At 40.7% G+C, this 25,185-nt stretch overlaps 1 protein-coding gene across 1 annotated transcript in view; it reads right to left on the bottom strand.

Annotated features, from left to right (window-relative positions):
- LOC311130371 (melanopsin-A-like) overlaps window positions 1-25,185 on the bottom strand; it is a gene marked incomplete at both ends in the record, with an annotated part of 88,653 nt that overhangs the window by 62,894 nt on the left and 574 nt on the right. The gene's annotated exons all lie outside the window — the stretch shown is intronic.

The following is a 25,185-nucleotide window of genomic DNA, read 5'->3' as shown; positions in this document are numbered from 1 at the left end:
CAAAAACAGGTTTTTCAATTTATTTGCAAATTTATTTAAAATATATCACAGAAATAACTTATTTACATAAGTATTCAGACCCTTTACTCAGTACTTTGTTGAAACACCTTTGACAGTGATTACAGCCTCGAGTCTTGGGAATGACGCTACAAGCTTGGCACACTTGTATTTGGGGAGTTTCTCCCATTCTTCTCTGCAGATCCTTTCAAGCTCCGTCAGGTTGGATGGGGAGAGTCGCTGCACAGCTATTTCAGATCTCTCCAGAGATTTTCGATCGGGTTCAAGTCCGGGCTCTGGCTGGACCACTCAAGGACATTCATAGACTTGTCCCGAAGCCACTCCTGCGTTGTCTTGGCTGTGTGCATAGGGTCCTGTCCAGTCTGAGGTCCTGAGCGCTCTGGAGCAGGTTTTCATCAAGGATATCGCTGTACTTTGCTCCGATCATCTTTCCCTCAATCCTGACTAGTCTCCCAGTCCCTGCTGCTGAAAAACATCCCCACAGCATGATGCTGCCACCACCATGCTTCAACGTAGGGATGGTGCCAGGTTTCCTCCAGAAGTGACGCTTGGCATTCAGGCCAAAGAGTTCAATCTTGGTTTCATCAGACCAGAGAATCTTGTTTCTCATGGTCTGAGAGTCTTAAGGTGCCTTTTGGCAAACTCCAAGCGGGCTGTCATGTGCCTTTTACTGAGGAATGGCTTCCGTCTGGCCACTCTACCATAAAGGCCTGATTGGTAGTGTGCTGCAGAGATGGTTGTCCTTCTGTAAGGTTCTCCCATCTCCACAGAGGAACTCTGGAGCTCTGTCAGAGTGACCATCGGGTTCTTGGTCACCTCCCTGACCAAGGCCCTTCACCCCCGGTTGCTGAGTTTGGCCGGGCGGCCAGCTCTAGGAAGAGTCTTGGTAGTTCTAAACTTCTTCCATTTAAGAATGATGAGGCCACTGTGTTCTTGGGGACCTTCAATGCTGCAGAAATGTTTTGGTACCCTTCCCCAGATCTGTGCCTCGACACAATCCTGTCTCGGAACTCTACGGAAAATGTATTCGACCTCATGGCTTGGTTTTTGCTCTGACATGCACTGTCAACTGTGGAACCTTATAAAGACAGGTGTGTGCCTTTCCAAATCATGTCCAAACAATTGAATTTACCACAGGTGGACTCCAATCAAGTTGTAGAAACATCTCAAGGATGATCAATGGAAACAGGCTGCACCTGAGCTCAATTTCGAGTCTCATAGCAAAGGATCTGAATACTTATGTAAATAAGGTATTTCTGTTTTTTATTATTAATACATTTGCTAAAATTTCTAAAAACCTGTTTTCGCTTTGTCATTATGGGGTATTGTGTGTAGATTGATGAGGATTTTCTTTTTATTTAATCCATTTTAGAATAAGGCTGTAACGTAACAAAATGTGGAAAAAGTCTGAATACTTTCCGAATGCGCTGTATATCCTAACACTACTTAATCAGGTAAAGACTCTGAGTCAAAGCTCAAAAGAACAGACTGTGTCACCTCTGTTTCACCACGCTCCCCACCGGATCTGCGTCGCACCAAATGGCGGGCGTCACAAACACCAGGACTCTTCAACTTAAATTGCTCCACCTCCACACTTAACACTACACCAGACAGCATTCCCTTCAATAGTGCCCTGTATCTAAGCGCAAAGCAAGATACAGGTCTTTCACCAAGTTATGTCGCACGGAGCACCTGCTCCCTCTGATCTGAAGAAACACAAACAAACATCACAAGTCCACTTCGGGTTACCTTCACCAACTCAACAGCACCCACCATATTTTCCACCCAACCTGAAACCACCCATGGATCAGCCAAAAGGCCTGGTTCCACCCTTCAAAAATCTCTCTCCCACTGGATCAAAAGTATCTTTATCATAACCATATCCATCAATGTAAGGCTCGGGCTCCAAGTTCCTCACAAAACCTTCTACCCCTTCCATTTCATCTCCAGAACTCGATCTGGCGTCCGGCTCTTTCTATTTTAACATGACACCAATCTTCCTCAACAGATTCAAACCCATCCTCTGCCTCCATCAGTCTTTTCAACCTCCTCTCTCTTTCCATCCAATCCTCCTCCCTTAACCAATTACCCGACACCTGAAAATATTCAACTTTTCCAAGACAAAATCAATTTTTTGCCTCCTTGAGAGACATGCTAAGCCCAGTACTCCCTCCCGTTAACATGCCTCTCACAATTCATGTCTCAATTGTGTCAAGGCTTAAAAATCCTTCTTTAACCTGTCTCTTCTCCTTCCTCTACACTGATTGAAGTGGATTTAACAGGTGACATCAATAAGGGATCATAGCTTTCACCTGGATTTGTCATGGAAAGAGCAGGTGTTCCTAATGTTTTGTACACTCATTGTAGATAACATTCAAGGTATGATTCCATTTCATTACAATCCACAGGATGAATGCATTCCTATTCATATCATGATAAAAAGCTGGGAGAAAAAAAGAGGGAGAGGTTTTATTCTAGCTTTCTATCTAGGCCCTACACCCAGCTAACAATATTCTAGGGAGAGAGAATGATTTTGTAATGTTACCCGTAATGTTCCCCTGATGTTTGAGTGCCCAGTTTTCCGTTAGTTAGGGGAACATTCTATATATGTTAGCAAAAACCTCCTGAGAACTTATTTAGCATGTTTTGGCGTTAGAGTTAGGAGAACATTCCCTTAATATCAAACAGAACTTATCCAGAATGTAGTTACCATGTTCTCAGAATTGTAAGGTTCTGTATTTATTTTCTTAGTCAACCTTGTGTTCTTGAACGTAGCCCTGTTTCTTTGTGTTCTTGAACGTAGCCCTGTCTTTCATTTTTGTTCATTGATTTCACCTGTGTTAGTTACTCACCTGGTCTCATTAGCTCCTTATTTAGTTCAGTTCATTCTGTTTGTGCCTTGTGAGTTATTGTTCGTTTTGACTCTACTAAGCCTTTTCCTAGCTTGTTTGTGAAAACCTGTTATAGCCTTTGGTCCTAGTTTTTGGCTTCTCCTGCCTGTTTGCCTACCTGTGTATGACCATTGCCTGCCTGTGACCACGATTCCTGCCTTCTGCGAAATAAACACCTGCTGCGCTCTGCGCGTGAATCTGCACCTTTTTCTCCCTGAGTGTTCATTACAAGAATATCCAATATTAATGTCCTAGAAACATTTCATGGGACGTTGCAAGAACATTCATGTGTCCAGTTTTCTGAGGCGCATGGAAGAACAGTAAAGACATGACACACAGCTCAAAAAGCATCCCTGTTGATCTTGTTTAGGGACAGTACAATTATCCTACCTAGACTAGCCTACAACACCACAATGCAATTAATCATTTCATTATTGTTTTCAATCGAATACAAAATTCTACTCTAGGCTGCAGTGAATAATGGCACAAAAGCCCTGTGATTTGAATGTTTAATTCAATTTGGATCGGTTGTGGACGGCTTCAATATAGCCTAAATATTTATCATTTAACTTTTAAAATGTATTACCTTTTATATGTGGCAGAAACACAACCAGTCACAATGTTTTAATCTGATTAGGCTACTTCAAAAGTCTCCTGTAGGCCTGCATGTGTTCATCCAAAATATAATTCCAGCATCCTCAAAATTGCTTGACATTAACCAGGTTTCCATCCAACCTTTTTATGCGAGTAAAGTAGCCTACATGTCAGATAAAAAATGTCATGACATCATGAGAAAGCATGCAGTTTATTAGGCTACAGATGAAATAAATTATGATGAACTTCACAGGGTGGTGAAAGTGCACAGTGGTGAGGTTGATGATCCTTTCAATAAATATTGAGGGTCTTATTCTGATCACGATGATGATCGATGCATGGCTGCCATTTGATCCAAAAAATGATCTTGCACTTTTGTCCATAATAATCTCATGTAGTAGGCTGTACCTGCGCTGTATCTGCAAACTGTTGGCTAGAGCGCATGTACCAGTACCAGAGTGATTACATGCAATTATTTTGTGTGACAAAACCATCAGTAGGCTTAGAGTTGAAAATGCGATGGAAACCCATTTAACTTGGAACGATGGAAACTCATTTTTTATTCGGTACATGGGAATTTAACCTCAAAAGTAATTTTTATGTGCGCTACGTATTTACACACAGACTTTTATCTGCAACAAGTCAATTTGATGGAAACACAACTCCCTTAGCCAGTAGGCCTAATTGCCAGCTTTTGGTAAAAAAATAAGAAAAGCCTGATAAGTAGTGGGACAAATTGTCCAGGAGAGGCTGTCTATCATAGCCTACACCCCGAATTCGCGCTCCAGCACCATTCTCACATGCCTTGCGCGCACGTGTGCCTTCTGTTGAGGAGAGAGCGAGATAGGAGCCTTGGCCTAGGGTACTGTTGATTGTGAAGATGGAGTAAAACAAAAGTTAGAGGAAAAAGAGTATGCCTATAGTGAAAAGCCTACAAGGGGAATATAATACAAGTTTTAATATTGTAGTGGACTAAGATGCCAAATGCAGCCTACTGTGCAAATCCCTATTCAGGTAGGATGTAATTTTGAAGCGTACATTTATTTAGAATAAATATTTTAGCATTATTATTATTATTGTATATCATTGTTATTATTGCAAGTATATTTACTAATCGAAACCAGTTCTTTAAATATGCTAAACCTGTTTTGTTTAATTCTGTTGAGACATTTTCATTGGCTAAATTAAATTCGATTTGTCTTTTTAATTGTGTGCTCCGTATGTAGTTTAAGATAGGTTATAAGTAGGTCTGTTGTTGGACACGTAAGTCTGTAGGCCTATGCACGCAATGTCCTGATGCGTTTAATGCTCAAATCTCCGACAGCTGAATCTTGAGGTGGACAATTATTGTTTTAAGAAAGTAGCCTAAAAACCAATAAAGAAATAGGCTATACACTTTTGCATATGCTACACATGGAAACCCAATGAATAGAGTTCAAAATGTAAATCTTCACGGTCACGTTGTCCGGTGCCAAATTTTCCTAAAGGATTTTAGAATATTCGCATGAAAATCTGTCGCCAATTGGATGGAAACCTAGCTATAGACACGCGTAAGACTCTGGCAAGTGCACTAGTCCAGTGCCACATTGATTATGCCTGCACATCATGGTTCACCAGCAGTCCCAAACATCTAAAGAATAAACTACAGACCACCCACGCAAGCTTGTAAGATTTGTACTTAAACTCCCCCCTCATACTAATCTAGAGGTTGAGCATTTTTTTATCTGTATCTCTGTATCTATGTAATTGTATATGTATTTATGTTTTAAAAAATAGGGACCACAATGGAAATAAGTCCCTGACTTTATTGTGCAATCCCGGTCACATAAAAAAATCGTTGTGTATATATGGATTGTTTTGGGGTGATAAAATCAATCAATCAATCAATCCAAACTTTGCAGCGGCCATTTGATGAATGGAAAGAGACATTTGTTACAAAACACCAAAAAGTTAAATGACGTTTGGAGATTGTCAGGACAAGTCTTCAATACTGGGTAAGCCTACAAGATAGGGAGTAGGGCTGTCCCCGTCTTGGTCGACCAAGAGTCGTCTGTTCTTTCAAACAATCAAATGTTAAAACGTGTATTTTTCCATAGGCCTATAAAAACACCCTATCTGTTTTAATAAAATCAACTGTATGCACTGAGCTTGTCTGATACTTTAAGCACACTGTTTGATGAAATAATTAAGACACACAAAGGACTCAATAGGGAGCCCGACGGCAATTGATTTGGGCTGGGCACAGACTTGCTATGCTGTGTTTTAAAAAAAGACAGTGAGTGACTGTGTGACTGGCACACATTTGCTCTCCTCCCTGCTGCAGTGACCAGGGACCATAGCATAGCAACGGTGTTTATCGCACTGTCTGTGTTGCTGAAGCTGCAACATAATTACAGCAATTTCTAGTTTCTTACTTGTTTTTTTCTCTGACTGAAAAGTTCTGTTACTGAAATCCCTAATTTGTTTAGGAAAAACATTCCCTATTCCCTCAACCCTTGCTCTCTTTACGTGACACATGTATGCGTCACATGCACATGAACAATAGGGCCTGACCTATAGCATATCATAATAATATCAATAAATTGGTTATAACAAACTCCAACACTGTAACACGTAACAGCATAAGGGATGTGGAGGATGTGAAAAATAAACGTGAAATGTGGGAATGTTTACTGGTTGCTCAGGAGGGAAAGGGGAAGTCCAATGTGTGGTAGACATTTGACTTAGTTGTGGAAGTTTACAATATTTTTAAAAAATCTGATCGTTTGGAACAGTGTAAACAACACTAAATAAATTATAAGTGTAACAGAGAGTGTTCTAAGGAAATATGCTTTTAAAGCCTTTATTACTGCAAAGACTAAAACCAGTCGCATGCGTTCCTGAATGCAATTGCCGACATGTTGCAGTTTATTTATTGTTTAGGATTATTATTCAAGGCTTCCTTTGTTATTTCATTTTAAAACTAAAAAACTTGATTTCAAAGCATGAATGACTCATATGCTGTGTGATGACATGAACAAATGAATGATTAATTGATTAATACAGTAGCCTATATGCTATAATAAAATACAGACCTAAGTAAGTTACGGTATTAAGACAGCTAAACAGGATGCACTCTTAGGCCTACAGCTCGATGGTGGTTATACAAGGCTACTAATGATAATTACATTACTTATTATTATAATGATGATCATAATAATAATAGTAATAATAACAATATGAAAGAGAAATGGGAGGGACTGAGAGCTAGCAGCCTATGTGTGACATACAGGTGCCGTTAGATAATATATTATTATATTTCTGCCCGTTTGGAAATGTCACGTCTACTCCCACTCCCCCTCTCCGGTGCTTGACTTCGCCGGTCTACTAACTACCGATCCTGGCAACCATCATTACGCACACCTGCGTCTCATCATCAGTCACACCTGGACTTCATTACTCGTCTCCCGAGTGGCGCAGTGGTCTAAGGCACTGCATCGCAGTGCTAGCTGTGCCACTAGAGATCCTGGTTCGAATCCAGGCTCTGCTGTAGCCGGCCGCAACCGGGAGACCAATGGGGCGGTGCACAATTGGCCCAGCGTTGTCCAGGGTAGGGGAGGGAATGGCCGGCAGGGAGGTAGCTCAGTTGGTAGAGCATGGCGTTTGCAACACCAGGGTTGTGGGTTCGATTCCCACGGGGGGCCAGTATGAAAAGAATATTGTATGCACTAACTGTAAGTCGCTCTGGATAAGAGCGTCTGTAAAATGTAATTACTCCCCTGATTACTTGTCCTTTATGTAGCACTCTTTTGTTATCAGTCATCAGGTAGTATTGTTTGTGTTTCCATGTCAGACGCTTCTCTTGTTTTGTATCGTTCCACGTTCGTTATTATTAAACGCACTAACTGCACCTGCTTCCTGACTCCCTGTGTCTACATTACAGGAACAGTGTAAACAACACTAAATAAACTCTAAGTAATCAAAGCAATTTTTTTTTGTAAACAAACTATAGTTTTGGCAAGTCGGTTAGGACATCTACTTTGTGCATGACATAAGTCATTTTTCCAACAATTGTTTACAGACAGATTATTTCACTTATAATTCACTGTATCACAATTCCAGAGGGTCAGAAGTTTACATACACTATGTTGACTGTGCCTTTAAACAGCTTGGAAAATTCCAGGAAATTATGTCATGGCTTTAGAAGCTTCTGATAGGCTAATTGACATAATTTGAGTCAATTGGAGGTGTACCTGTGGATGTATTTCAAGGCCTACCTTCAAACTCAGTGCCTCTTTGCTTGACACCATGGGAAAATCAAAAGAAATCAGCCAAGGCCTCAGAAAAAAAATTGTAGACCACAAGTCTGGTTCATCCTTGGGAGCAATTTCCAAATGCCTGAAGGTACCACGTTCATCTGTACAAATAATAGTATGCAACTATAAACACCATGGGACCACGCAGCCGCTCAGAAAGGAGACGCGTTCTGTCTCCTAGAGATGAACGTACTTTGGTGCGAAAAGTGCAAATGAATCTCAGAACAACAGCTTGTGAAGATGCTGGAGGAAACAGGTACAAAAGTATCTATATCCACTGTAAAACAAGTCCTATATCGACATAACCTGAAAGGCCGCTCAGCAAGGAAGAAGCCACTGATTCCGGCAACATCCCACCGGGATTTTGGGAAAACCAGCGAATTTATTGAAAGTTCCAGGAATTTTGCAACCGTAGTTGCACCATTGTTCTTACATAATATAACCATATACAATTTCAGTAGTACGTCTTAGAGTGATGGACTGTCCATCCCCATGGCCACAGCAATGGATTAGTCCACTGAGACAGGCGCAATCAGACGGGTGTCTTGTGCACCATGAAAAAAATAACATATTTGTAACTGCTCAACTAAAGAAATCTCAGTCGACCAAAATGGGGTCAGTTCTAGAAGGGAGGGATGTCTTTTTTGTTTGTCGAGATTGACATAGTCTATTATTGTGGTGTTGAACATGCAAACCATCATATTCAAGTGCCCGAAGTCAGTATGCTTTGTTAATTGGTTGTGTGGTGCATTGGCACAGAAACCTGTTGGTGGAAAATGTATTGAATATATTTTATTTTATTATAAATATGGCACTCAAATGTAGAAAATCTGATTTCCACCTAGCTGATCATTGTTTGCAGCTGGCTGTGATCATAGTGTAATTAAACAGGCAGGGAAAGTGAGCTCATATGTTGTGGTCGGCAAACCCTCAACCTTCTGGCCCGTATCCCTGCGTGGCATTGACTGTGCCACAAAAGCATGCTGAAGTGGAAAAGTCGATATCAACGTTTATAAAACACAGGGTCGCTACACTTATTGTTATTTGTGGTCGTAAACATTATTTTGAGTTAATTCTATGAGGGGGTCCAAAAAAGTGTTCAGTTTATTTTACAGTACAAGGTGAGGGTCATGTGAAAATATTTTTTACGTTGGGGGGGGGGGGGGGGGTCAATTAATTATTTATGACACCTTGAGTTTGTGACAAACTTGTTGGATGCATTTGCTGTTTGTTTTGTGTTTCAGATTATTTTGTGCCCAATAAAAATGTATGGTAGTTAATGTTATTGTAAATAAAAATAGAATATGTTTCTAAACACTTCTACATTAATGTGGATTCTATCATGATTATGGATAATCCTGAATGAATCGTGAATAATGATGAGTGACAAAAAGTGCGGTAATTTCTAAACGGTTCACTCGTTATGGATGAAAATACCCTAAAATTTAAGCTGACAATCTGCATTTAGTCCTCATAGTCATTGCATATTTTCAAATCCAAAGTGCTGGAGTACAGAGCCAAAACAAACAAAAATGCCACTGTACCAATACTTTTGGAGCTCATTGTATGTAGGTTGAAAACACTGTATGTTAAAAGCACTTTGTGTGTATCCCTAACCTTGCCAACAGACAAAGAGCTGTGAATGGATCAGTGGTTCAGCAATCAGTGCCTTGATGGGCTCGGCCACAGTAACAAGGGGTGGTGTGTAAAAAATATTTTTTTTTTTTTGGGGGGGGGGGGGGGGATGTTTCTTTAGGACCATCAGGCAACATCCTAAAAACGTATTTAAGGATGTCCCTGGAACAAGCTTTGAACTAGACAAAAACCTCCAGGGGACAATAACAGAACGTCCTGTTTTAAATGACATTGGACACATGAATGTTCTTGCAATGTTCCCATGAAACGTCTCTAGGACATTATTATCTTATATTCAGAGAACATTGCAACCTATTCTGGGTAAGTTCTGTTTGACATAAAGGGAATGGTCTCTTGAAAACAGTCCTTGCACATCCCTGGAACATTCCTATAAAAATGTTAGGTAATGAACGAATGAGACTCTTAAGAGAACGTCTCTAAAGTTGTGGGAGTGTCTGTTGTTAGCTGGGTAGTGCATGCTGGTTTCCGCTCTTGCCATTTTAATCAGCGGCTAATTTAGACTTGGGCAGTCAGTGACATTAATTCATCAACTAGGCTCCAGGGGAAAATAAAAACTAGCTGGACTGTGACTGTAGACATCTGTAGACTGTAGACAACTGTAGAGTTATACACCCCCGATTTAGACCATAATGCTGTTTTCAACCTTTTCCTTTTCTCTACAAGGCTGGAAAAAGATAAAAATAAAATTATTATTATTATTAAGTGATTATCCAGCCTTAAAGCACTAAGCAGACTAACTCTGCTAATAATCATCTGGAGTCGTTTGACTCCACTGTGATAATTACTGTCACATTCACTGGCCATCTGAGTCGCACATTTAAATGAACTTTTCTGATCTTGAATATGAATGAAGAGCCATTTGGATTCAAAGGCTTGAAGGACAGTTTCCCTATTCATTCTCACAAATTAAAATCAATACGCAAACATCACAGTTTTTTTATTCTTCTCCATCCTTCATGTTGATCCGGAGGGTCTCCGGAATGGTTTTAATGACGAGAGCATTTGGTTGAGTTAGTAGCTCAGGGCATGCAGGGTCAACTTCCTGCTCGACTGCTCTGAAGCAGCCACGGGAGAACACAAATCAACACGGATAAATGTCCCCACCAACAAAGGCGTGATGGAATAAATAAGACCAGGCGAAATCTCCCTCTGTCATTTCAAATCTCAGTCACTTCAGACTGAGTGGAATGTACGCATATGAATGGTGGTCTCACACTACCTCACTCTAACAGAGAGAAAGGGGTGCAGGTAAGAACAGGGTGAAATACAATGATGGGGATGAGAAGGAGGAGGAGGAGAAAGAGGAAGAGGAGGGGGAAGAACAGGAGGAGACGGGGAAGGAGGGGGAGCAGAGGAAATGGAGGTCAATTAGGAGGAGGAAATGGAGGAGATGGAAGAGGAGGAAGAGGACAATCATTATGAAGAGGAGGAGATGAAGGAGGAGGAAAAAGGAGGAGGAGAATTATGAGGACAATGATGATGATAATGGCACCCACACAAATACACCCGGACAGTAGTCCAAGGCCACTATCTCTGTAGACAAAGACCTTGAATTCCTCTGATAACTTCAGATGAACCAAACCCGTCTGTGATGCATCCCCCAGGTGGAAGTTTTTGACAACCACTAGGAGAACTGTTTGAACTAGGTTTAGACTAAAGCCCGCACACTTTGCCTGCCCACAGATCAAACAGGAAGGAGAGTCAGAGGTGCTACATCAGACAGTCAGAAAGGGTGGGATCATGGAAAAGATATGTCGTGGACGGAATACCAGCATACGTCAGGGGTGATAAGGGAGATATGTCTGGGATAGTGTGGGCTTCTCCAGCAAACTTACACAACTTTCAAAGAAAACAATGTCCAACTCTCCACGTCCAACTCTCTGGGCCAATGTTAAGCTGAAGATCCTAACTTTTATGGCAGTCAATAATCTTACTCTGTCATCATCACACCATCTATTTGATCCACTGACACCTTGGATAAATCCACTGGAATGATTTTACCAGGAGCGATTACTAGCGGTATTGCAACTTGTTTTCCATTATGACTATTCACTCCAAAAAACAAAACAAAAAAACAATAGTTGTTTCAACTAAATATTATTAAGTAACTGGTTCCACAGCCTTTCTTTTGGTTTACTAAACTTTTTGGTAAAAGTGTTACCTGAACTTAGTTCGCCCAAACTTAGCTCCAACAGGAGAAAACGTAGGCCAAAATGATCTCAACTTAAAATTATGTCTTTGCTCAAATTGTCTCATATGTTCATTCAACAAAAAATTATTATTTGGGCATTTTACCTAGAACTAGTTGCACAGTCAGTGCATTTAACATACAATGCTGCCCAGTGACACAAGCCTACCAGACGAGCTAAATCACTTCTATGCTCGCTTCGAGGTTCTCCCACTTAAAAAGATGAGGGAGGCCTGTAATTTTCATCATAGGTACACGTCAACTATGACAGACAAATTGAGATTTTTTTTCTCCAGAAAATCACATTGTAGGATTTTTTATGAATTTATTTGCAAATTATGGTGGAAAATAAGTATTTGGTCACCTACAAACAAGCAAGATTTCTGGCTCTCACAGACCTGTAACTTCTTCTTTAAGAGGCTCCTCTGTCCTCCACTCGTTACCTGTATTAATGGCACCTGTTTGAACTTGTTATCAGTATAAAAGACACCTGTCCACAACCTCAAACAGTCAAACTCCAAACTCCACTATGGCCAAGACCAAAGAGCTGTCAAAGGACACCAGAAACAAAATTGTAGACCTGCACCAGGCTGGGAAGACTGAATCTGCAATAGGTAAGCAGCTTGGTTTGAAGAAATCAACTGTGGGAGCAATTATTAAGAAATGGAAGACATATAAGACCACTGATAATCTCCCTCGATCTGGTGCTCCACTCAAGATCTCACCCCGTGGGGTCAAAATGATCACAAGAACGGTGAGCAAAAATCCCAGAACCACACGGGGGGACCTAGTGAATGACCTGCAGAGAGCTGGGACCAAAGTAACAAAGCCTACCATCAGTAACACACTACGCCGCCAGGGACTCAAATCCTGCAGTGCCAGACGTGTCCCCCTGCTTAAGCCAGTACATGTCCAGGCCCGTCTGAAGTTTGCTAGAGTGCATTTGGATGATCCAGAAGAGGATTGGGAGAATGTCATATGGTCAGATGAAACCAAAATAGAACTTTTTGGTAAAAACTCAACTCGTCGTGTTTGGAGGACAAAGAATGCTGAGTTGCATCCAAAGAACACCATACCTACTGTGAAGCATGGGGGTGGAAACATCATGCTTTGGGGCTGTTTTTCTGCAAAGGGACCAGGACGACTGATCCGTGTAAAGGAAAGAATGAATGGGGCCATGGATCGTGAGATTTTGAGTGAAAACCTCCTTCCATCAGCAAGGGCATTGAAGATGAAACGTGGCTGGGTCTTTCAGCATGACGATGATCCCAAAGACACCGCCCGGACAACGAAGGAGTGGCTTCGTAAGAAGCATTTCAAGGTCCTGGAGTGGCCTAGCCAGTCTCCAGATCTCAACCCCATAGAAAATCTTTTGAGGGAGTTGAAAGTCCGTGTTGCCCAGCGACAGCCCCTAAACATCACTGCTCTAGAGGAGATCTGCATGGAGTAATGGGCCAAAATGACAGCAAAAGTGTGTGAAAACCTTGTGAAGACTTACAGAAAACGTTTGACCTGTGTCATTGCCAACAAAGGGTATATAACAAAGTATTGAGAAACTTTTGTTATTGACCAAATACTTATATTCCACCATAATTTGCAAAAAAATCATTAAAAATCCTACAATGTGATTTTCTGGATTTTTTGTCTGTCATAGTTGACCTGTACCTATGATGAAAATTACAGTCCTCTCTCATCTTTTTAAGTGGGAGAACTTGCACAATTGGTGGCTGACTAAATACTTTTCCCCCCCACTGTACAGTTGAAGTCGGAAGTTTACATACACTTATGTTGGAGTCATTAAAACTCGTTTTTCAACCACTCCAAAAATGTCTTATTAACAAACTATAGTTTTGGCAAGTCGGTAAGGAAATCTACTTTGTGCATGACACAAGTCATTTTACCAACAATTGTTTACAGACAGATTATTTCACTTATAATTCACTGTATCACAATTCCAGTGGGTCAGAAGTTTACATACACTAAGTTGACTGTGCCTTTAAACAGCTTGGAAAATTCCAGAAAATGATGTCATGGCTTTAGAAGCTTCTGATAGGCTAATTGGCATCATTTGAGTCAATTGGAGGTGTACCTGTAGATGTATTTCAAGGCCTACCTTCAAACTCAGTGCCTCTTTGCTTGACATCATGGGAAAATAAAAAGAAATCAGCCAAGACCTCAGAAAAAAATCTGTAGACCTCCACAAGTCTGGTTCATCCTTGGGAGCAATTTCCAAATGCCTGAAGGTACCACGTTCATCTGTACAAACAATAGTACACAAGTATAAACACCATGGGACCACGCAGCCGTCATACCGCTCAGGAAGGAGACGCGTTCTGTCTCCTAGAGATTAACGTACTTTGGTGCGAAAAGTGCAAATCAATCCCAGAACAACAGTGAAGGACCTTGTGAAGATGCTGGAGGAAACAGGTACAAAAGTATCTATATTCACAGTAAAACGAGTCGTATATCGACATTACCTGAAAGGCCGGTCAGCAAGGAAGAAGCCACTGCTCCAAAACCACCATAAAAAAGCCAGACTACGGTTTGCAACTGCACATGGGGACAAAGATCGTACTTTTTGGAGAAATTTCCTCTGGTCTGTTGAAACAAAAATAGAACTGTTTGGCCATAATGACCATCGTTATGTTTGGAGGAAAAAGCGGGAGCTTGCAAGCCGAAGAACACCATCCCAACAGTGAAGCACGGGGTTGGCAGCATCATGCTGTGGTGGTGCTTTGCTGCAGGAGGGACTGGTGCACTTCACAAAATAGATGGCATCATGAGGAAGGAAAATTATGTGGATATATTGAACCTACATCTCAAGAAATCAGTCAGGAAGTTAAAGCTTGGTCGCAAATGGGTCTTCCAAATGGACAATGACCCCAAGCATACTTCCAAAGTTGTGGCAAAATGGCTTAAGGACAACAAAGTCAAGGTATTGGAGTGGCCATCACAAAGCCCTGACCTCAAGCCTATAGAAAATGTGTAGGGAGAACTGAAAAAGTGTGTGCGAGCAAGGAGGCCTACAAACCTGACTCAGTTACACCAGCTCTGTCAGGAGGAATGGGCCAAAATTCACCCAACTTATTGTGTGAAACTTGTGGAAGGCTACCCGAAACGTTTGACCCAAGTTAAACACTTTAAAGGCAATGCTACCAAATACTAATTGAGTGTATGTAAACTTCTGACCCACTGGGAATGTGATGAAATAAATAAAAGCTGAAATAAATCATTGTTTCTACTATTATTCTGACATTTCACATTCTTAAAATAAAGTGGTGATCCTAACTGACTTAAAACAGGGAATTTTTACTAGGATTAAAAGTCAGGAATTGTGAAAAACTGAGTTTAAATGTATTTGGCTGAGGTGTATGTAAACTTCTGACTTCAACTGTACATATTACCTCAATTACCTCGACTAACCAGTGCCCCCACACATTGAATCTGTACCAGTAGTCCCTTTATATAGCCTCCCTAATGTTATTTTATTTTACTGCTGCTCTTTAATTATTTGTTAATTTTATTTTTTGCTTATCTATTTTTTACTTAACACTTATTTCTTCAAACTGCATTGTTGGTTAAGGGCTTGTAAGTAAGCATTTCACTGTAAGTTCTACACCTGTTGTATTCGGCGCATGTGGCAAATATAATTAGATTTGATTTGATTTATTGCTACACTTTGCACTTCAAAGTAACCTCAGCTCTGTTAACAGCACACGCAAGAAAAACTATTTTATTTATCATAGTGTTTAAGGAGTAACATTAAAATAGAGTAATATGCTCCACTAATATTAGATAACTTAAACAAAAAATGCTTAAATAAGTAAATCAAATCAATTATGAGAGAATAGTCAGATTAACTGATAACTGACATAGACATGGTGGCTTATCAGAATGCCATGCATCAAGAGGTTGTGAGTTCAAATCCCAGATGAGGACATGTTGAATAATAATGACTGTATAAATGAACATGCATAATGTACAGTGAGGGAAAAAAGTATTTGATCCCCTGCTGATTTTGTACATTTGCCCACTGACAAAGACATGATCAGTCTATAATTTTAATGGTAGGTTTATTTAAACAGTGAGAGACAGAATAACAACAACAAAATCCAGAAAAACGCATGTAAAAAATGTTATAAATTGATTTGCATTTTAATGAGGGAAATAAGTATTTGACCTCTCTGCAAAACATGACTTGGTGGCAAAACCCTTGTTGGCAATCACAGAGGTCAGACGTTTCTTGTAGTTGGCCACCAGGTTTGCACACATCTCAGTAGGGATTTTGTCCCACTCCTCTTTGCAGATCTTCTCCAAGTCATTAAGGTTTCGAGCCTGACGTTTGGCAACTCGAACCTTCAGCTCCCTCCACAGATGTTTATTTTATTTATATTTTCTATGGGATTAAAGTCTAGAGACTGGCTAGGCCACTCCAGGACCTTAATGTGCTTCTTCTTGAGCCACTCCTTTGTTGCCTTGGCCGTGTGTTTTGGGTCATTGTCATGCTGGAATACCCATCCACGACCCATTTTCAATGCCCTGGCTGATGGAAGGAGGTTCTCACCCAAGATTTGACGGTACATGGCCCCGTCCATCATCCCTTTGATGCGGTGAAGTTGTCCTGTCCCCTTAGCAGAAAAACACCCCCAAAGCATAATGTTTCCACCTCCATGTTTGACGGTGGGGATGGTGTTCTTGGGGTCATAGGCAGCATTCCTCCTCCTCCAAACACGGCGAGTTGAGTTGATGCCAAAGAGCTCCATTTTGGTCTCATCTGACCACAACACTTTCACCCAGTTCTCCTCTGAATCATTCAGATGTTCATTGGCAAACTTCAGACGGGCCTGTATATGTGCTTTCTTGAGCAGGGGGACCTTGCAGGCGCTGCAGGATTTCAGTCCTTCACGGCGTAGTGTGTTACCAATTGTTTTCTTGGTGACTATGGTCCCAGCTGCCTTGAGATCATTGACAAGATCCTCCCGTGTAGTTCTGGGCTGATTCCTCACCGTTCTCAAGATCATTGCAACTCCACGAGGTGAGATCTTGCATGGAGCCCCAGGCCGAGGGAGATTGACAGGTCTTTTGTGTTTCTTCCATTTGCGAATAATCGCACCAACTGTTGTCACCTTCTCACCAAGCTGCTTGGCGATGGTCTTGTAGCCCATTCCAGCCTTGTGTAGGTCTACAATCTTGTCCCTGACATCCTTGGAGAGCTCTTTGGTCTTGGCCATGGTGGAGAGTTTGGAATCTGATTGATTGATTGCTTCTGTGGACAGGTGTCTTTTATACAGGTAACAAGCTGAGATTAGGACCACTCCCTTTAAGAGTGTGCTCCTAATCTCAGCTCGTTACCTGTATAAAAGACACCTGGGAGCCAGAAATCTTTCTGATTGAGAGGGGGTCAAATACTTATTTCCCTCATTAAAATGCAAATCAATTTATGGGGCGGCATGTAGCTTAGTGGTTAAGAGCGTTGTGCCAGTAACCGAAAGGTCGCTGGTTCTAATCCCCGAGCCGACTAGGTGAAAAATCTGTCGATGTGCCCTTGAGCAAGGCACTTAACCCTAATTGCTCCTGTAAGTCGCTCTGGATAAGAGCGTCTGCTAAATGACTAAAATGTAAAAATTTATACCATTTTTGACATGCGTTTTTCTGGATTTTTTTGTTGTTATTCTGTCTCTCACTGTTCAAATAAACCTACCATTAAAATTATAGACTGATAATTTTTTTGTCAGTGGGCAAACGTACAAAATCAGCACGGGATCAAATACTTTTTTCCCTCACTGTAAACATGTGTTGAATATGTAAGTTGAAAACACTGTGTGTGTAACCAGTTGCACAGCTTTTTTTTTTTTTATGCCCAAATAAATATTAATAATCTAGTTAAATGAACATATGAGACAAGTTGAGCAAACACATCATTTTAAATTGACTGAATTTTTTGCTGAAGTTTTCTCAAGTTTGGGCCAACTAAATGTTTTTAGTTCAGATAACACTTGGACTGAAAAGTTGAGTAAACAAAAGAAAATACCTGTGGAACCAGTTACTTTATAATATTTGTTACTTGATACAACTAGATTTGTGGGTGTTTTTATTACAGTGTGGTATTGGATGAGAGGTTGGCAGCCAATAAGATACTTAATTCTCAAAAATCTAATTCAACAATGCCAATAATGTTTTCAATTCGACTTTTGCTTTCATTTTTACATTTTCATTTTAGTCATTTAGCAGACGCTCTTATCCAGAGCGACTTACAGTTAGTGAGTGCATACATTTTTCATACTTTCAAAAGCAGTTCAAACATAGAACATGTAAGAATGAACTATAGCCATTGAATTATACAGTGGAAATATACAGTGCATTATAGGGAAATAATGCACACTTTAGAATGACCTTCAAGGCAATTAGAAACAAGTATTCAACAATGCCATGGTATAAATGGGAAAACGTTAAAAAAAAATACACATCTGGCAAGCACTTTATTTCTCTATTTCCTTTTATTTCACTTAGCCGGGACAGTTTCCATCATTCATATTATTATATGCGATAGATGACTCTCATGATATAAACTCTGTAGTCTCTGGCTACACATTTGTTTGAAATGTTTTTCTATAGAAGACACCCTGATTCAACAAAAATGTATTTGGGCCAGCCAGGAGGTTCAGTCAATGTGGGTATTCTTCCGCATGATATCAAAGTGCGCTGGATCACAGGAGGGGCTCAACAAAAAAGGCAAATATCTTAAAAGCGTTGCCCTTTCAATGAACAAATAAGCAGTGATACATCATGCATGAAAAATAACATTGAAGAAAATACCCAACAGGGTTTTTGAAAAGGCACCTAAGACAGGGAATCTTTGCTTTCTGAGCTGTAAAATTCTCTAAAATTCTCTCTGACCATATTTAGGTGCATGCAGGTCAGCTATGACACCGTTAGATACCAATACACAGTACTATACTGATCATAATCTGATGTTAATGGGTTGCAAATAAATCGTAGCACTGGTCATTATCCCCAAAACAGGGCTGGCAATTCCGAACTAAAAAGGTACAGCACTCAAATGACAGTTAGAAATCTCAAAAGCTTTTTAAACATTCTGGCTAATGAACATGCTTCAGATTGCTTGCTTACTACATATAGCCCAGGAGAAGGACTTCTGTCATAGTGCCACTAAAGACCAACTGAGATCTGGCTGACTGACTAAAGAGTTCCTTCCTGGCACCACTATTCCGCAGAGGTTCATTAAAACGTTTTGTTGAGTTTGATCATTTCTGAATAGTTTTGCTTATTAAAAAGCATACCTCTATAAGGGGATGATAATGCTCCTGTTGTAACGTTGATATCCTCAGGGACTCTTTTCTCTTTTCATTAGTGAAGAGGCAGCTGTGATTTCTTCCCACACGAGAGCAGACTACACTGCTGCCTCACACGCACAGCAACGGGAGCTTTATGTTGTGTGATTGTGTGTGCCTGCGCGTGTGTGTATTTGTGTGTGTGTGTGTGTGTGTGTGTGCGTGCGTGCTAAAGGCAGTCAACCCTATCTTTAGGAAGGAGATATTGCACCATCATACAGAACCTTGAGTCTTACAAAATACATCAGGGTATACAGTATTTGGGTCATTGTGTCTCCATAGTTGAATATTTTCTAACAACATCGATTACATTATGGAATCCTTCTCGTTTCATCCTTTATTGCACCTGTACAGTCTAATTGTCAGTTCTAATCAAATCAATCAAATCAAATATTATTTGTCACATACATGTGTTTAGCAAATGTTATTGCGGGTGTAGCGAAATGCTTGTGCTTCTAGTTCCAACAGTGCAGTAATTTCTAACAAGTAATATCTAACAATTTCACAACATATACCCAATACACACAAATCTAGTAAGGAATGGAATTTAAGAATATATACATTTATGGACAAGCAATGACAGAGCGGCATGGACTAAGATACAGTATAATATTATAGAATACAGTATATACATATGAGATGAGTAGTGCAAGATATGTAAACATTATTAAAGTGACTAGTGTTCCATTTCTTAAAGTGGCCAGTGATTTCAATAGGCAGCAGCAGCCTCTAATGTGCTAGTGATGGCTATTTAACAGTCTGATGGCCTTGAGATAGAAGCTGTTTTTCATTCTCTCGTTCCCAGCTTTGATGCACCTGTACTGACCTCACCTTCTGGATGATAGCGGGGTGAACAGGCAGTGGCTCGGGTGGTTGATGTCCTTGATGATCTTTTTGGCCTTCCTGTGACATCGGGTGCTGTAGGTGTCTTGGAGGGTGGGTAGTTTTCCCCCGGTAATGCGTTCGGCAGACCGTTTCCGTACCAGGCGGTGATACAGCCCGACAGGATGCTCTCAATTGTGCATCTGTAAAAGTATGTAAGGGTTTTAGGTGCCAAGCCAAATTTATTCAGCCTCCTGAGGTTGAAGAGGCTCTGTTGCGCCTTCTTCACCACACTGTCTGCGTGGATGGACAATTTCAGTTTGTCAGTGATGTGTACGCCAAGGAACTTGAAGCTTTCCACCTTCTCCACTGCGGTCCCGTCGATGTGGATAGGGGGGTGCACCCTCTGCTGTTTCCTGAAGTCCACGGTCATCTCCTTTGTTTTGTTGACGTTGAGTGAGAGGTTATTTTCCTGGCACCACACTCCCAGAGCTCTCACCTCCTCCCTGTAGGCGGTCTCGTCATTGTTGGTAATCAAGCCTACTATTGTTGTGTCGTCTGGAAACTTGATGATTGAGTTGGAGGCGTGCTTGGCCACGCAGTCATGGGTGAACAGGGAGCAGAGGAGGGGGCTGAGCACGCACCCTTGTGGGGCCCCAGTGTTGAGGATGTATGTCTCTTTCTGTCTAGCTTGTGGAGGATATAATTGTGCTCTTGTGCTCTCTGACCATAATAATTGCCCCTGAGGGGATTAATAATAAAGTAATATCGAATTGAACTGATTCAGTGCTGACTCTAATGCTATGTTCGAAAACTTGCTGATGCCAACAATATCTGATTACCATTTGCATGAATTGACAGCTTTAAAGCTACTGAAGTCCTGCCATCCTAGTACATTAGGTCAATTAATTTAATTTGGTGTTAATTAGGAGCAGAGACTGTTAAGGTCTCCCTCTTTAGAATAGTAATTACAAGGTGTCGCTATCAGAGCCAGCGATCAGTGCCGTGGTGGGTGGTAATGAGTGAGAGAGGCATGTGAGTGTCAGTGGGAGACTGTGTTTTCAAGGCCACCTATTCCAGAAAGGAAACAGAGTGTTGAATAACTGTCCAATCTTCCCCCTACTCCTCCTCCACCACACATGAATTCCAATGTTCTTCTGAAGATGGAAGCCATTTAACTAAACTCCAGACAAATATTAGGCTCATAGACAAATATTAGGCTCATATGAATTCATATATGAAGCTGACATCCAAAAGGAGCAATATTGTAATTTGTCTGAGGACATAGGAAATAGGAACCCACAGCCAAGTCTTACTACAGTAGTCAGCTCAAAATCCTGAGGGAGGTATGGGAACAATTCTCTATCACATTGCTCTTCTTGTTTTTCTGTAGGCCTAATTATTATCAATGTAAATGTAGTGAGTGATTTGTAATAACCAAGGCAAGGCAGTAATTGTTTTTCTTTAGTTGAGTTTTGCCTGTTGCATGATAAAACAGTGGCTCTAACCCATCAGACAGTCTAACCCAGAGTTCTTATTATACAGTTATTACACAGTTATTACATAGTTATTACATAGTTATTACACAGCCACCGTGGTACAGTCCCACTGAGAGAACCTCCACACAGCATGATTAGGATTTATATCACTTCATATAAAAGGCACCTTCAAAAAAAACAATTTCAAAATACTGAGATACATACAGGAGGTTAACCGCTGCTGTAGATTCACAATTCATTTACACTACCAGTCAAACGTTTGGACACACCTATTCATTCAAGGGTTTTTCTGAATTTTTTACTATTTTTTTACATTGTAGAATAATAGTGAAGACATCAAAACTATGAAATAAGATATATGGAGTAATGTAGTAACCAAAAAAGTGTTAAAAAAATCAAAATATATTTTATATTTGAGATTCTTCAAATAGCCACCCTTTGCCTTGATGACAGCTTTGCACACTCTTGGCATTCTCTCAACCAGCTTCATGAGGTAGTCACCTGGAATGCATTTCAATTAACAGGAGTGCCTTCTTAATAGTTAATTTGTGGAATTTCTTTCCTTCTTAATGCATTTGAGCCAATCAGTTATTTTGTGACAAGGTATACAGAAGATAGCCCTATTTGGTAAAAGACCAAGCTCAAATTATGGCAAGAACAGCTCAAATAAGCAAAGAGAAACGACAGTCCATCATTACTTTAAGACATGAAGGTCAGTCAATACGGAACATTTCATGATCTTTGAGAGTTTCTTCAAGTGCAGTCGCAAAAACCATCAAGCGCTATGATGAAACTGGCTCTCATGAGGACCGCCACAGGAATGGAAGACCCAGAGTTACCTCTTCTGCAAAGGATAAGTTAATTAGAGTTACCAGCCTCAGAAATTGCAGCCCAAATAAATGCTTCACAGAGTTCAAGTCACAGACACATCTCAACATCAACTGTTCAGAGGGGACTGTGTGAATCAGGCCTTCATGGTCGAATTGCTGCAAAGAAACTACTAAAGGACACCGATAAGAAGAAGAGACCTGCTTGGGCCAAGAAACACGGGCAATGGATATTAGACTGGTGGAAATTTGTCCTATGGTCTGGAGTCCAAATTGGAGATTTTTGGTTCCTACCGCCGTGTCTTTGTGAGACGCGGTGTGAGTGAACGGATGATCTCAGCATGTATAGTTCCTACCGTAAAGCATGGAGGAGGAAGTGTTATGGTGTGGGGGTGCTTTGCTGGTGACACTGTCTGTGATTTATTTAGAATTCAAGGCACACTTAACCAGCATGGCTACCACAGCTTTTTCATAATTTTGATGTCTTTACTATTATTCTACAATGTAGAAAATAGTAAATATAAAGAAAAACCCTTCAATGAGTGGGTGTGTCCAAACGTTTGACTGGTACTGTATGTGTGGACATGTTTGCCTGTCTGTCTCACTGTCCGACCAGCATCTGAGCCTCTATCCTCTCTCTTCTTTCAGTGCTGTACAAACACACTCTGATAGAGATAAGACATACAGGTATATGCTCATACACACAACATTTCATGCTGAGAATGTATGGCACACAGTCTGACAGGCTAATCGTCTGTTATAGGAGGAGGATACTTGTGGACACAGTGTCTGTGGTTCTCCACAATCCCATTTCTCGATGGACCTCCATTCTTCTAATCTGGAGATTTGAATTGGAAAACCACCATTTGAAATGGTTGTGGTGGTGTAGAAATAAGAATCTCAGTGAGCCAATGCCTGACTCTAGCTTTGCTTGCCAGGCTTATAGTATAACAGGCTACACATGGCTGGGGATGAGACGACCATGACTCTTGTGAACTTTCTTTCCTTTGTTTTTGAATTGATCTTTCACTGTCTGAGGCCAACTCCGATACATATATAATGATTGATGGTAAACTTGAGGAGTTTTCTGAATGTATCAAATTTTTCTTTCTGTCGTGCTAAAGGCCTCTGGCTGGATTACCTGGGCGATTGGTTTTTCTGTCATGTGCGTGTACAGCTCAGTGGAGGAGAATCGATTGAGACAGGCGAGATGCTTCAGGCGTTGCGTTTACCTAACGCCCCAGCATCAGAGTTATTGATGTGCTGAAGCCAGTCACGGTGCCTCCTCTATGGGAACATCTGTTGGGATTTAAGGCCGTTATTTGGAGCGCTCCTCATGTCATCATTGTCTTTCAAATGTAAAGGCTTAAATACCACACAATAACTAGGTGGGTTTTTTAGTCATGCTTCAATTAATTACTAAATGGAACAGCGATTGCTAAATGAATTTACTGAGTATTTAGAGTGTGAAGAAGGCACGTGAGACTCATGTAGAAAGATTTTAAGTGCCAATACCGGTATAGCGTTAAAAGGCCAATATCGGCCGATAATATTGGTGAACCAATATATCGGTCGGGCTGTAGTAATCAGCTATTGGGGATTAAGAGAGGAGTTTTGGGGAAAGGCCACAGGGCTGAAGGTCAGTGACCATCAGCCATTCTCAGGAGGCAGTGCGCCGCCTGCTGCTCCAGCTGTGTCATGATAATACAGTACTGTACAGCACAAGGTGACTAGGAGGATTGGTTATCGCATTCCAGAGGTTGGCATTACACTGGCTTAATTTAATCTCTGGAAGGCCAGTTTTATGAATCAACAACCCTAGTCGCTCTGGAACAAGTGTAAGTGGATTGATATTTTGTTATTCACGTTTATATGAATCACACACGATAGACATGGTGATTATCGAGTGCCACTAACCCATTTTCCAACAGCCGCCGGCGATATCATTATGTCTGGCTACAGATGCAGAAGTGCCACAAGAAATCAGACATGTCAAGTGCCTATGGGGCATACAGAATTAATTTCTGTCTATTAATATACATTTAATATTTTTTTTGTATTGCACAAATTGTCAACCTTCTGCAGTGCCTCGTTTCCTTCAGGAATGAAGAGGGACGGGTACATTTTCCCAAGTGCACATCTAATCACAAACTGACAGTCCTGCTATTGTTCCACAATATCAATGAAGTGCTCTTTCTATGCAAAACCCAACAATGTATTGCAACGCTCGAGCCACTCAGCATCTGTCTGTGTATGCCATGGAGACTTCTCTCTCGAAAGTTGACGGAGGCAGTTTAAGTGCGTGTGGACAAAATGAAAACCATAAACCCCAGAATTAACATGTTTTTTTATTTTGTGAAGGGATTTTATGCAATGCTGTATGTTGAGCTAAGATAGGGATATGGGAGGGAAAGCAAGAGGGTGCAGCTAAAATTAATCAGCCATCACTGAATGAAAACATTCACATCAAATTCCAGCATGAAAGTAAAACAAATATATTCAGGACATTATTTTAATTATTTTGAATTAAACTCAGTTTGTTTCAAGGATTTCTACACTGACAGGATGGTTCTGATTGAAGTTGTGCGGTCTGTCTTATTGTGATGCTCAGACATCCCTTATCTGAATGCAATCCCTCACAGCTGTGTCATCTCAGTGACAGGGACAGACTAACAACACAGGGAAATGCCATCAGAATGTACAGAAAGCCATCTTGATATTTGATCAAAGTTGGCAGGTGATATTTACCCACCAAAAGGGCTCTGCACCTCATTTACCCTTAGATAAAAAAGCTCAGCATTAGTATTTACACTGTGGGTACATTCTTTAAGAACAATTTAGTAAGACAGATGAGAATGCAAGCTAGACAGTTACATTCAATACCACACAAATAACTATGAAACACACATACACACACAAACACACACACTATACTATTTGACTGTAAGTGTAATGAACATCTTGCTTACTTTTCATTTTCTAGTCAGATCTGCACTGTAGAACAGGACACTCTGTATTGCAGGGTGAATGTATAAGCATTTTT

The sequence above is a fragment of the Coregonus lavaretus genome (assembly GCF_964263955.1).
Source record: "Coregonus lavaretus genome assembly, chromosome: 1".
NCBI lineage: Eukaryota > Metazoa > Chordata > Actinopteri > Salmoniformes > Salmonidae > Coregonus > Coregonus lavaretus.
This window is presented reverse-complemented; position numbering and strand designations above follow the sequence as displayed.